A 14,544-nucleotide genomic window follows, 5' to 3' on the forward strand; every position below is an offset into this window, starting at 1 on the left:
GTGTTAAGGTAGCTGTGAAATGCTTTATGCAGGAGGTGGACATTATGGAGACTTGGAGGAAGGGGTGGCATTTAGAGAAGTGGAGAAATGAACATATTCCAAGCAAGGAGCTAACTGAGCAAAGTGTAAGAAGCAAGAACGCATCTAGCATACAGTGTGTAATCCCAAAGGAATGGCAAGTCCCCATTGTATAAACAGCATTGGCTACAAAAGATAGATTTGTATCCTAAGAATGGCCTGAGAAGACAAACTGAGGTTTTTATTCCGACTCTTTCTAAGCTGAGGAGTGATAAATGTAAAGCAAAAATTTTGGAAGCTTTAACCCTCTAATGAATGTAGTATATAGATTGTGAGCGACACAGATCAGTGAATAAAGTAGGGAGTCTGACGGGAAGGCCAGTAAAATGGTGTAGGCAAAAATAATGAGACCTAGGTACAAGGAACTCCAGTAGAAAATAAAGGGATGGGGTAAAAATGCTAAGGAAGTTCAGATTTAAATTTGGGGCTAATTATAAAGAGAAAGAAGAAAGTGAAAAACAGTAGACTGTGTAACTGGACATTTTCACAAGGACATCTTCTTCATACTAAAATCCACTCCTGTTGAAGAGAAAACAGCATGTTTATTCTATGACTTTTCTAATCATCTGTTTCCAGTGTAACTCCTGGCTTATACTAGAAAACTTATGACCAAGAAAAAAACTTTAAAATGAACTCGAAGTTTTAGAACCCAGTGTACATGGCCACAGTCCTAAAATTTGAACGCTGAAGAATTTTAACAGCAAGCACCATTCGGTAAAGTCCTTTACCCAGAATTCTTTCAGTCCTTTAGGAGTACATAACTGCAGGTCCAAGAATGGAGTAAATGTAGGGTATCCTCAAACATGCAGGATTTACAGTGTACAGTGTACATACAAACAGCAGCAGGATTTTTTCAAAAATCTCAAGAGATCTGTAGTGGCTTATTTTTTGGTGTCCTATTATACTGCCTCCTAATTCAACACATTCAACACACACCTCAGAGACAGAAGGAATAAATCTACTCAGTGAAATTTTCTTCTACAGCTATAGATAATAGAAGACTCAGTTTAAAAGGATGAAGAACCCAGATTTATGGATCTATTTGAACAGGACGTGGTTTATGTTGCCCTGTATTTTTAGGAGATTACTTGCTTCTTATGATCTTCTTGTTATTTCCACACAATTCCACTGAATCAGCAGATGCATTGATTTTTGTTCCATTTTTTCTAATACGAATGATAGTTTAAATCAACATTACAAAATTACTTTAGGTACGACTCTTAAAACACTGCAGTGTCCATTTTTCAATAGAGATGTGAAACCACCGATAGTTATCCTCAAAGATACTTAAGATTGGTCTCTATCATCTGTAATATCTAAGAAAAATTATATACTTAAAAAATTTAAAGATCAATGTATATTTCTTTCCTTCTTAGTAATTCTATGAAAAAAAGTTTACTGCCAACATAGACACTAAGAAGTACTGAGTAACTTAGCTTGTACCTCATTATCAAAAATAAAAACTAAAATAAAAGTCAATATAGTAAAAATCAGTTAACAGTCTGTGATGAAAATCACATACATAGTTTATTAGTTCATCTGTATTGCTTTGGACCAGAAAGAATTTGAATTGGTTCTCAAAACTAGCTAGTAAAACTAGTTAGTAAAAATTTAGAGCCCCATATGAACTATAAAATCCTTCTTTATATAATTTTTAAAATGTAATAAATGAGAATACACATGATTAAAATCATCAGACGAAACATCAAATGCAAGCAATGAAAACATATTTTATAGTTTTAAGCATATTATGCTTACTCTGTTTATCTATCATCTATCTCAGTAAAATTACCACTTGTACTTTAAATATTAAACTACAGACTTCTTAAATTTGATTTTTCAAGCTTTTAAAAACCTTTGGATAGATGAGCGATTTTGTAAAATGCTTTTGGAATCCAGATCCTACAATTTTAACACAGCTGCTAAAACATAACCCCCAAAATAAGGACTGGCGAATAACCACATCTATCGATCCACTTTTTGAAAAAGATATGATTCATCTATTTACTCGTTCAAAAATGTATTGACTGGTTACAAACTATGATACATTCTGCTTGGTACAGGAGATAGAAAACAGAATAAAATGTTGTTCATAGCCTATGGCAGAGACTTGCTATTAAATAAATAAATAAAAACAAATACGGCAGAATATGATTTGCATAATAATAGAAACATGCAGGGGGCATCAGGGGAAAAAGTGTGGAAGTGCACAAACTAGATCAAGTAACTGCTGAGGAAAAAAGAGGAAAGATGCCAGGAGATGGCTATGTTTGAATTGTGCCTTGAAGCACAAGTAAGAGTTCATGAGATGGAGAGGACTCAGGTCACCTGGGACAGAGAGAGGCACACACAGGCAGAGACCTGTGGAAGCAGATGTGTTGGGAGGATATAAATGATTTTAAAAATAAAATCAGAGATGCAGAAGTGACATAGGTAGGGTGAGATAATTTATGCTAAAGGAGCTTAAATTTTGCCCTAGAAAGTATGGAGATCTTTTCACAGATGCTTATGCAAGAAAGATATAATAAGGTTGTGTTCTAGAAAGAATGCTCTTCCTAAAAGAGAAAAGGCAAATATGAGGCTGAAAAATCTTAGCAAGTTGGGACAGCAAATCCAGTTGAGAATTGCTATATTCATAGTAGCACCTAAATATAATATTTCATAAGAATTCTTAAAGGAAAAAGAAATTCTGCAATATCACAGTACAATATTTACCACTGATGATATAATCTAAAAGACCAGGAAATCAAAGTTTCTTGAGTTTTTACTCAGTAATGAATTTTTAAAGACTAGTAACAAAATGCTATCAGCATCTGTGTTACTCATGCTATGAAATATCCTTTCATGTGATGTTTATATATAATGTACTTTTATTCCAAGTTATTATAAATACACTGCATTTATAATGTACCAAATTGCTTCTTGTCACCCGAAATTAAATCACACTGATCTTGCTGAAACTAGAATCACCTTTTCATTTTTAAAATTAAAAAATAAAGATATTAAAGTATTTAACAAAGCAAAAGATTTTAGAAGTATTCAAGTCTCTGAAAATGTGCATCTTTTCTTAATGTCATGTGAAGTTGAGCCACCAAAACCAACTGCACCAATCACTTTTACTTCTGTAGACTCTCCTTCTCTGCCCAAGACCTATACTGTAATCTTCTGTGAAGGGATATCAGCTGAAGGAATTTATTTTTGAGGTTTTAAAATGAAAAACTGCATCAATAATTCTTCTGATAACACTTCACAGTTTCAGTATTTCTGCCAGGTGGCAGTGAAAATGGTTTGAAAAAACAGTAGTTGGCCGATGGCACCAATGGGAGGGAGTAGGCAGAGAGGTGGCATTTTATCAGCACAGCACGATAGCACAAAGTGTGCTATACACAAAATGGATTTTCTATGATGGCTCTCATTAAATATGAAAAAACACAACTAGGTCCTCAGGACGACAATCCAAAATACATATTTAAACCCAATGTGAATTAAAGAGTTTGAGTTATAAACTCCAGAAGAATATGCTAGTTATAGAAATGGCAATTCTCATATATTTCGAAGACAGAAGACTATAAAATACATATTTTTTATGTCTTCTCTAAAACCTGAAGCATTAGACAAATCTTTTGTAACTATGATGTAACGACCGACTTGCTTAACCTATTAAATGATGATACTTTATTGCTTCAGCTATAACAAGAAATGAAATGAAGAAAACAGAGTGGCACAATTCAATGTTCAATTACACATGTACTAGTTAAAAACAACAACTCCTTAAGAAAAGTACATTGTGTGCTTTCCAGAGTAGACCCAGATATAAAAAGGTCAATTAAGATTAGAGGTCTGTCTCAATGGTGAAAAACTGAAACCATTTCCTCTAAGATCAGGAACAAGACAAGATTGCCCACTCTTACCACTATTATTCAACATAGTTTTGGAAGTTTTAGCCACAGCAATCAGAGAAGAAAAAGAAATAAAAGGAATCCAAATGGGAAAAGAAGAAGTAAAACTGTCACTGTTTGAAGATGGCATGATACTATACAGAAAGAATCCTAAAGATGCTACCAGAAAACTACTAGAGCTAATCAAAGAGCTAATCAATGAATTTGGTAGAGTAGCAGGATACAAAATTAATGCACAGAAATCTCTTGCATTCTTATACACTAATGATGAAAAGCCTGAAAGAGAAATTAAGGAAACACTCCCATTTACCGTTGGAACAAAAAGAATAAAATACCTAGGAATAAACCTACCTAAGGAGACAAAAGACCTGTATGCAGAAAACTATAAGACACTGGTGAAAGAAATTAAAGATGATACAAACAGATGGAGAGATATACCATGTTCTTGGATTGGAAGAATCAACATTGTGCAAATGACTATACTATAGGATTCAGTGCAATCCCTCTCAAACTACCAATGGCATTTTTCACAGAACTAGAACAAAATATTGCACAATTTGTATGGAAACACAAAAGACCCCGAATAGCCAAAGCAATCTTGAGAAAGAAAAACAGAGCTGCAGGAATCAGGCTCCCTGACTTCAGACTAAACTACAAAGCTACAGTAATCAGTATGGCACTGGCACAAAAACAGAAAGATAGATCAATGGAACAGGATAGAAAGCCCAGAGATAAACCCACGCACACATGGTCACCTTATCTTTGATAAAGGAGGCAAGAGTATACAATGGAGAAAAGACAGCCTCTTCAATAAGTGGTGCTGGGAAAACTGGACAGGTACATGTAAAAGAATGAAATTAGAACACTTCCTAACACCATACATATAAAAAAACTCAAAATGGATTAAAGATCTAAATGTAAGGCCAGACACTATAAAACTCTTAGAGAAAAACATAGGCAGAACACTCTATGACATAAATCACAGCAAGATCCTTTTTGACCCACCTCCTAAAGAAATGGAAATAAAAGCAAAAATAAACAAATGGGACCTAATGAAACTTAAAAGGCTTTTGCACAGCAAAGGAAACCATAAACAAGACAAAAAGACAGCCCTCAGAATGGAAGAAAATACTTGCACATGAAGCAACTGACAAAGGATTAATCTCCAAAATATACAAGCAGCTCATGCAGCTCCATATCAAAAAAACAAACACCGCAATCCAAAAATGAGCAGAAGACCTAGATAGACATTTCTCCAAAGAAGATATACAGATTGCCAATAAACACATGAAAGGATGCTCAACATCACTAATAATTAGAGAAATGCAAATCAAAGCTACAATGAGGTATCACCTCATACCAGTCAGAATGGCCATCATCAAAAAATCTACAAACAATAAATGCTGGAGAGTGTGTGGAGAAAAGGGAACCCTCTTGCACTGTTGGTGGGAATGTGATTTGATACAGCCACTATGGAGAACAGTATGGATGTTCCTTAAAAAAACTACAAATAGAACTACCATACGACCCAGCAATCCCACTATTGGGCATATACACTGAGAAAACCGTAATTCAAAAAGAGTCATGTACCACAATGTTCATTGCAGCACGATTTACAATAGCCAGGACATGGAAGCAACCTAAGTGTACATCAGCAGATGAATGGATAAAGATGTGGGACATATATGCAATGGAATATTGCTCAGCCATAAAAAAGAAACAAAACTGAGTTATTTGTAGTGAGGTAGATGGACCTAGAGTCTGTCGTGCAGAGTGAAGTAAGTCAGAAAGAATAAAACAAATACTGTATGCTAACAGATATATATGGAATCTAAAAAAAAAAAAAAAAAGGTTCTGATGAACCTAGGGGCAGGACAGGAATAAAGACACAGGCGTAGAGAATGGACTTGAGGACACAGGGAGGGGGAATGGTAAGCTGGGACGAAGTGAGAGAGTGGCATGGACATATATACACTACCAAATGTAAAATGGATAGCTGATGGGAAGCAGCTGCACAGCACAGGGAGATCAGCTCAGTGCTTTGTGACCACCTAGAGGGGTGGGATAAGGAGGGTGGGAGGGAGACACAAGAGGGAGGGGATATGGGGATATATGTATACATATAGCTGATTCAATTTGTTATACGGCAGCAGCTAACACAATATTGTAAAGCAATTATACCCCAATAAAGATGTTTCAAAAAATTAAGGAAATTTTATCAAGAAACTAAATATAAGACCTAATAAAATAAAAAGTCTTAGAAGAAGACACAGGAAAAAAAAAAAAAAGATTAGAGGTCTGGTACTGTTCACCCAAAACTGTGTTTTTGATAATTTAAATACAATGCACAGTAAATTAGATTTGATTTCTGCTAGGTTATGCTTTGATACTGCATTCAGCCCAAGCTGGCTTCAATCAAAGTCACACTACAGCTCTGTTACGCTAATGCCCGCTGCTGTGAATGGGTGATATGGAAATCAGATGGCTGAACACGAGTAGGAAGCATAGGCCTTGCATGAAGTGTGCTTGGAGTTGTGGGATGGGGGGACCCTAAAGGTGATCACATCATGTTCAGAGTTGTTTTTACAGTTTTACCAGTGACTTTCTCTGGAAGACATGAACATGGAGACAGTCATGAAGAAGTTGAATACATTAATATGTGATACGGTGGCTCTAGGCACACTCAGCAGCTCTTCCTTTGGGTACAATTTTGCACCTGAGTGAATAAGCTTCTTCTTCTGTAACAATAAAGATTATGAACTTTGTATTCTAAAGTCAAGTATAAAATTTTTTTGCTATTTAATATTTTTTGGTTGTTAAATTATAATATATTCTATAAGCATATTTGAAACACACATTCTTCCATCATTTGCTTGTTTTAAAGATCTGCAAGTTGAAAACTACTTAATACAACAATAATTAAAATTAATTGAGTGCTTATTAAGTACCAGGAGGTGTGTTAAACCATCCACAGGCATTATCTCATTTAATATTCAAAGAGCCCTATGTCTTAACTTCTATCATTATGATGTAAAGACCAGAAAATTGAATCTCATGAAGGCTTTTAAAGATTAAATCAATAGATAGGAGGAAGGACTTGACTTCTGATCCGTCTGATATAGTTGGACCTCTTAAACACATATGGTTCACTTCAAGCCATATGACTAACTGAGAATCTGTCATGTCTATTACCAAACTGAAGGGTAAGAATTATATGCTATAATTTCCAATATGGTATAATGCTGTTAAAATCATAACATTTTTTCCTAAATAATTGCTTTTATTGTTAAAGTACATAAAACCTATAATCTTGCTCTTTCTGCGCCACCTGTAAGTACAACCTTTCTTAAGTATACTTATTTCAAGTGATTCTTTATTCAAAAACCTACAGTGCTTTTTCTATTGCTTGCCATTGCAATGCTTGCACATCATTCTCCTGTGTAGCATGTTGTCTTCCATCAGCTGGCCCAGGGTTTTACCATCCTGATGCTCACCTGTCCCCAAACTAGCTCCAACATTTCAGCAGACCAGTCTACTTTCAATCACTTGCATGCGTATTTGCTTGCTCTAGTGGTTAATCCATCTTGATATCTATTATCCTTTGATCCACCTTGTCGACAACGATTAACCTGAACACACCCTAATCTTGTACTTTTCTTGTGTTCTTCCCACTTAAGGTACTTGCCCTTGCTTGTATTGTCTTGTTTCTCTATTTGTTCCCCCTGCCTGTGTGCCTTGATTCTTCTGTTCCTTTGTAAACTCTTAGAGGTATGGTGTGCTGTCTACTATTTTGCAATGAAATGGTGTCTTTATTTGGCCTGGAAAATCTCCAAATAGTGAACACTAAATAAAATTCTTGATTTAAAGCAAATACTCTCGCTTTTTTCCATCTCATCGTACTAAGGAATATGATGCATTTTTACCAGTGACAGTAACTCACTATTATAGTAATTTGGGTGGGGAGAAGTCAAAGAATATATGTTTGAAAAATTTTCCTAACTGATTCTTATATGCCCCTCTGTAAAGAATGCCCAATATACCAAATGAAAATCTATAACTTAAAGACTATAAATGAGTAGCCACCACCCCAAAGTGACAAAAACAGCATAAAAAATGTTTACCAATTCTAAAAGTTCCTGCAAAAGAAATTAGTTAATAGGCTTAGCCTCAGCAACAAGAAATAGCAAAAATTCATTTCATTAACATGAAATGTAGAGCAGGAGTAAGAGATGAATGTTTACTCAGTAATCAGAACAGGCTGGCTTCTAATTGATAAATGATTGTTTCTTCAACTTATTTAATTCTATTTAATTTTTACCATTTAACACTTCACTTGATTTCAAAAGAATTTCTGTTAATAATACTGAAAATGCATAATGTCATAAAAATATTTGATTTGAAACTTATTAACACATAATCCATACCAGAGGAAGTAATGAATTTATAATGAAAAATATAACTTAGGGATATAGGATTTAAAATGAAAATTTTTATAGACCCCATTTAATCACATTTTGTTCATATGTCACTATTTTTCAGGAATATAAACGATCAAATTGCTAAATTACCTACCTTTCCAATTAATCATTTTCTTACTGAGTCCATGGCAATAACTCTTCTGGATGAGTGCTGTGATTTCTTTCTCAGCCATTACCTTACTTCTAACTAATATTAAAAATTCTTATTCCATAACAAAAACCAATATCTATACCTCTTTTCAACAATAATCTAATAATCTATCTCTCAATATATATGTTATATATATTTATATATATATATGCTTTCCTAATGTCAAAATGATAAAGTAAAACTACTAAATAGTCTGCTGTTTTCATAAATATGGAAAGTATAGTGGTCAAAAAAATAAAATGACTGAAATGAATCAAAATCTTTAGATTCTTCATCTATTTAGATTTCATATTCTACTCTCCACCTATGAGAGCCCTCGCATGTACAAACTGCATTCAATCCTTGTATGAGTAAAGACGTGTTCCAATTTTGCAGCTATACTCTTTATATTTTTTAACCACTGTTGTGGAATTTATTGATTGTGAGAAGACTAATTTTTGAAGGTTCATATAATAGTGAGAACTAAAAGTTACGCATGGTTGTTCAAAATCTGATGACTAAAGTAGGCCATGAAGCTAGTCAAATGTGTTATATAGTATAACTATAAAATAATGTAAGTGGCCTTCTAAACTGACATTTACAATAACTGGGAAAGCAATTCCAAAGAGGGTCAAAGGTACTGAGTTTTGGTGATAATGTGACATACACACAAAAAAGTATGTGTATGTTTTGTGACAGTGATTAAAACCATGTTCTTTAATGTACAGTCACAGATAATATGCTTCTCCTTGAAAATGAGCAATGTAAATAAAAATGAAATAATTCTACAATTATCTAGAATAAATAGAATACCTTTGAAAAGGATAAACTCATTTGGTTCAGAATACCCTGCACATTAAGATCTCACTGCATGCATATAAAAACAGTGTTATAATAAACAGCTCCACCACATAGACAATTTTTCTTTAAGTTTTGAATTTTATTTTATTTATTTTTTATACAGCAGGTTCTTATTAGTTATCTATTTTATACATATTAGTGTATACATGTCAATCCCAATCTCCCAATTCATCACATAGCCATATTTGACCTTAATTTTTTTAAGGCAACATATTATTGGAAAAAATAATAAATAAAATTTATTATTATTAATAAATTATTAAATAAATATAAAAATAATAATTTATTATTATAAATTTGTACTAGAAATGAATTCAGATGTTTGTTGGCACTTTCACTCATAATAGTGTTTAATTATTTTAAGCAAACATTTACTGGTTTTATATGGTGTCAGGGTCTGAGGGTACTAAAATCTCTGTTCTCTGGAACTTACCGCCTACCAGAGGAAACTCACATGCAAACAATCAAGCATGACACAACATGATGAACATGGTAATTGCTGTAATACAGGATGTCCCACCATTACGAGAGTAACTTGACTCAGTCTGTCTCCAACAGTTGGGGAAAGCATTGAAAGAGAAAAAGAGAGAGCGAGAGAGAGATTTGTTCTTTTGAGATTAAGTAGGTAAGAAAGGAAGGGTGTGAGGTTGTTCCTCACAGAGGGAAAAATACATGCATTATGTTAGAGATAGAAGTTTTCCAGACTGCACCAATGCACCATTACCATCACCTGGCTTCACTGACACCTTTAGAAAAGCAGGTAAGTCTGTTTGTTAAACTGAAGGATTATATTGGTGGAACCATGTATTTTTCTGTGTAAATGGTCTTTACTGGCTTTAGCAAGTCCAACTTAATCCTCTAATTGTATTAAATATTTCTATATTGTAATAAATGAAATAGCTAACTCATAAAGTAACTAAGTTGGATATGTTTACAGGTCATTTTAGATTTTATTATATTTCAGACTTGCACTTAAATTATAGGCAAGTACAGAAAATCATGTAACTATAGGAAATCATTCTGAAATCTAACACGCAAATTTCATAAACTTTTGAATTCTACAAGTTACAAATTAAGAGAAAAATTAAATTTAAACAAATTCTGAATTGTAAATCACATTTTCCCATATTATATTGTCCTTCACCAACCTAGCTTTGCTTCTCTACTTTGCTTTCTGAACTAAAATACTGAGTAGAAAATAAAATAATAAAATTTTGTTTTCTTTAAGGGACTGCTAATTTTCAAGGAAAATACTATTAATTTAAAAACTAATGAATCATTGAATGAGGCAATATTTACATTATTTTTGAAAAAGATCTCATTTTCACCAGCAGAAGAAAAGTAGTTCAAGTAGTGGTGAAAAAAATCCTCTCCAGATACTAACTGGGAAAGCTAGAGTTCTCAGTACTGTGGGTAGAAGAGGTTGTATGTGTGGAGGTGAGGAGGGAAAACTATAGCTTAAAAATGGCTCTTCATGTAAATGGTGAGACAAGACAACCATTTTCACTCACTTAACCTGTCAACTTGCCAGAACTGTCATGTCAGCACTCTAGATAAACCACAAAGGTTGATCACATCCCATTATCTCATTTTTTTAGAAAAAGACTGCATGAAGATGCCAATCAGAAAAAAAAAGGGTGGGGGGGAAACTTGCAAGCAAGGAACAAATGTACTGAAGCTGAAGGGCTGCTTAGTTAACGGAATTTTAATATGCAACTGCAATGTTTCTTAATAACATTAATTACACGCTTAGTAAGGCACCATCCTAACTCATTAGTGCCTTCTTTTTTGTTGTATTTTATCTCCTACTAGCAGAATGGGGACTATATGATTGGCCTGTTACCATTAATGTTGCTTAATCTTTTTATAGCACTGTTTAAAACTGCTTGCATAAACATTTTCGAGGCAAGTAGTACCTATGTATGCATATGTGTGTATCAATTAACTGCACCAACGTTTGGCGTGCCCCTCCCACATGTAAATGTTATGCTAGACCTAGAGGCAGCAGAAAGATAAATACAACAATGTATTTACTGACAAAGAGCTAATAGTTTTGAGGGGAGATGAAAATAATAGCCTCAGTGAATCTGGGAAGCCATGTTTGCCATAAGAGATGTAAAAAATCTTTCAGACGTATTTTAACCCAAAGTTTAATTCAATTTGGTAGTTTATATATTTTAATTAATCTAATTATGTACTATTCCCTTGAGTGACATTTAATTTGTTTAAATAAGTAGTGCAGTAATTCAAATGTCATGCATATAATATTTAGGTGTAATGCACATCATGATATATATTATACAGTATATACATATGTAAATAGATATGATGATATCTTTCTGTCAACAAATTATTATAACTTATAAAAATGAAAATTTTTACTTTCTAAGAAGGTGTGACTAAAATATTGATGCTATTTCTTTCTGGCAATAGCCAGTGAAATCTCTTAATACTAATCTCATAATACTGTTTCTAGCCAGAATATTTACATTATTGTGATATTTGATATTTATAGTATTTTTAACTACTAAATTAACAATTTATTTTATTTTCATTTGGATAGATCCCAAAATTAATGAGTAATGGAGTAAAGGCTTATTGCTCCACCTTCCTCTATTGAGCATAACAAAATAAATGAATAAGATGGAAAAACTACCATTGCCTCAAACCACAAATTGTGAAGTACCCCTGCCAAACAAGGTCAAATCTGGAGGAAAATGAGGATGCAAGGTGAGCAACAGCTAGCCCCACCCACAATCCTCTATCAATGCCAATTTCACAAAAATTTTCTGTCAATACTGTGAGAGCCCAATCCATGATCCTTTTATAGAAAGAAAGGAGATCTAGAGTCAAGAAGGAGACTTGGGAAATATGAGACATGACTTTGCAGATAACCAACTAAAATTAAGAAGTCTGGAGAGAAAGTATTGAAGGAAAGAAAAAGCCAAGCCTACTATGGATGGCGAAAATTTAAGGGGGCCCCCATGACCTTCCCTTCATGGAGTTACTCCCATGGTTATGTTATATTATGTGACAAAAGGGATTCTGCAGATGTAATTAAGGTAACTAATCAGTTGACCTTAAGATAGGTCTTAGGGACCTTAAGATTAGTTTAGGGGCCTAACCCAACCACATAAGACCTTTCAATCAGGGAATTTTCTCTAGCTGATAGCAGACTGGGAAGTGAGAGAGATATAGAGCAAAGCACCTGAAAGATTCAAGGGATCACTGCAGACTTTGAAGGCTGTGGCAGCCATGCTTAAGGTTAGCAAGTGAATTGTGAGCAACTTCTGGCTGGTATCCAACAAGAAAATGGGGACTTCAATCATACAACCTCAAAGAACTCAGTACTGCCAACAACCTGCATGAATTCTGAAGTAGATTCTTCTGGAGAGTCTCCAGAGAAGCGTCCAGCCTGATCAACATCTTGATTTAGCCTGTGAGATGCTAAAAAGAGGACCGAGTTGAGTCTGGTTGGACTTCTGATCTACAGAACTGTGGCCTAAAAAACGGCTGCTGTTTAAGTCATTCAATTTGTGGTAACTTGTTATGCAGCAGTAGAAAACTAGTAAAACTAGTAAAAACCATCTTCATTACAAAGCAGGGAGTATGAAGGAAGATGAAGAGTGTTTCCTATGGAATACAGACAGTTTGTAACATAAAGTGTTTTGCTGTGTATTACTAGAATCACTAGCTTACCAAGGAGAAAATGACATGTTTTTTGAAAAAATATTCCAGATAAGAGTTCAAGTATAGGTTGACCCTGATACTTTTCACTTTCTCTTCTCCAAACATGTAAACCCTAGCTTTCAGCAGTTAACTAGATGACTAATAATCAAATAGGGACTAAAACAGGATCTACATAAAATAAAATAAAGCAAACTATATATTAACTAATTACTTACTAATTAATGACAGAAAAGAACATAATCAATTAATCAAAGGGAGATAAAGCATTTATATCATCCAAAAATAACTCAAGGGAACACAGAAATACTTTAGAATAAATAGTTGTCCATAGTCTAAATAGAATTATGTACAACAGGGCCTCTCTTTTAAAAAGAAACAAACAAAAAAATCTCAAAAAGGGGTAAAGGCATTAAAACACAAGTGAAGAAGAATACTTTTTCTTCTTGAAATTCTTTAGTTCAAGAAATGAACTAAAAGTTAAATTAAGTTTAAGAAATATATTTTAGAAATAAGAAAAAATGATAACTGCAATTGAAAAAGTTAGGAAGGTGATAAATATGCATTAAGAAATAATACAATGTGAAAGAATGATGACTTCAAAATTATTACAGAGAAGTTAACAGATATGGAACTGAGACAAAGGAAAGCCAATATAACTGATGTATTTGAGAAAAACAAGTGAGACAGAAAAAGTATTCAGAGATAAAACAGAAGAAACCATTTTGAAATAGAGTAAATTAAATGATGAATCTGCAGATTCTAGGGGTCGTGCTGTCCTAGGAACACTAGACACAGGGTGATCAGGCCCAAGGTATAACCCAGCAAAGTTATGGAAGAAGGGAATACATTGGTATTCATATTTGTATTCATAAAAGGGTATCCCAGCTGAGGCTAAAAATATTCTGTAAGCCTTGTACTTCCCTATAGTACCATTCAATACAAAAACAATAAAACATTTTCACCAAAGTCTGAGAAAAGAAAGTATGACTCAATAATTTTATACCTACCCTTCAAATTAGAGGCATTGAACAGACATTGTCAAACACACAAGGTGCTTCCAAAAGAAATAAGTCAGTGACTAAAACCAGCCAAGCATGAGAAGTAACCACTACCTGTTTTTCACTTGAAAAATTAGTATGAGCTAAAGATATTTTAAATGTTTCGCATTATGGGAACTCTGTTAGAATATACAAGACAAAATACAATGCATTTTTTAACCTACAATTTAATCAAAACATATGGAGCAATGAAAAACGTGATGCTTAATAAAAATTAAATGGGACACTGCATAAAGTAGCTAATCAGCGCCAGATGTAGGAAACATCAAGGGCTGCTAGGAGAGAGATGATCATCTCAGGTCATGGGGTAACACCTTGCCCAAAGAAGAAAGGCTGAAGAGAATAAAAGT

General features: G+C 33.9%; 1 protein-coding gene across 1 annotated transcript in view; it reads right to left on the reverse strand.

Annotated features, from left to right (window-relative positions):
• ROBO2 (roundabout guidance receptor 2) overlaps nt 1-14,544 on the reverse strand; it is a 537,609-nt gene that overhangs the window by 124,744 nt on the left and 398,321 nt on the right. The gene's annotated exons all lie outside the window — the stretch shown is intronic.

The sequence above is a fragment of the Phocoena phocoena genome, chromosome 4 (genome assembly GCF_963924675.1).
Source record: "Phocoena phocoena chromosome 4, mPhoPho1.1, whole genome shotgun sequence".
NCBI classification, from domain to species: Eukaryota; Metazoa; Chordata; class Mammalia; order Artiodactyla; family Phocoenidae; genus Phocoena; species Phocoena phocoena.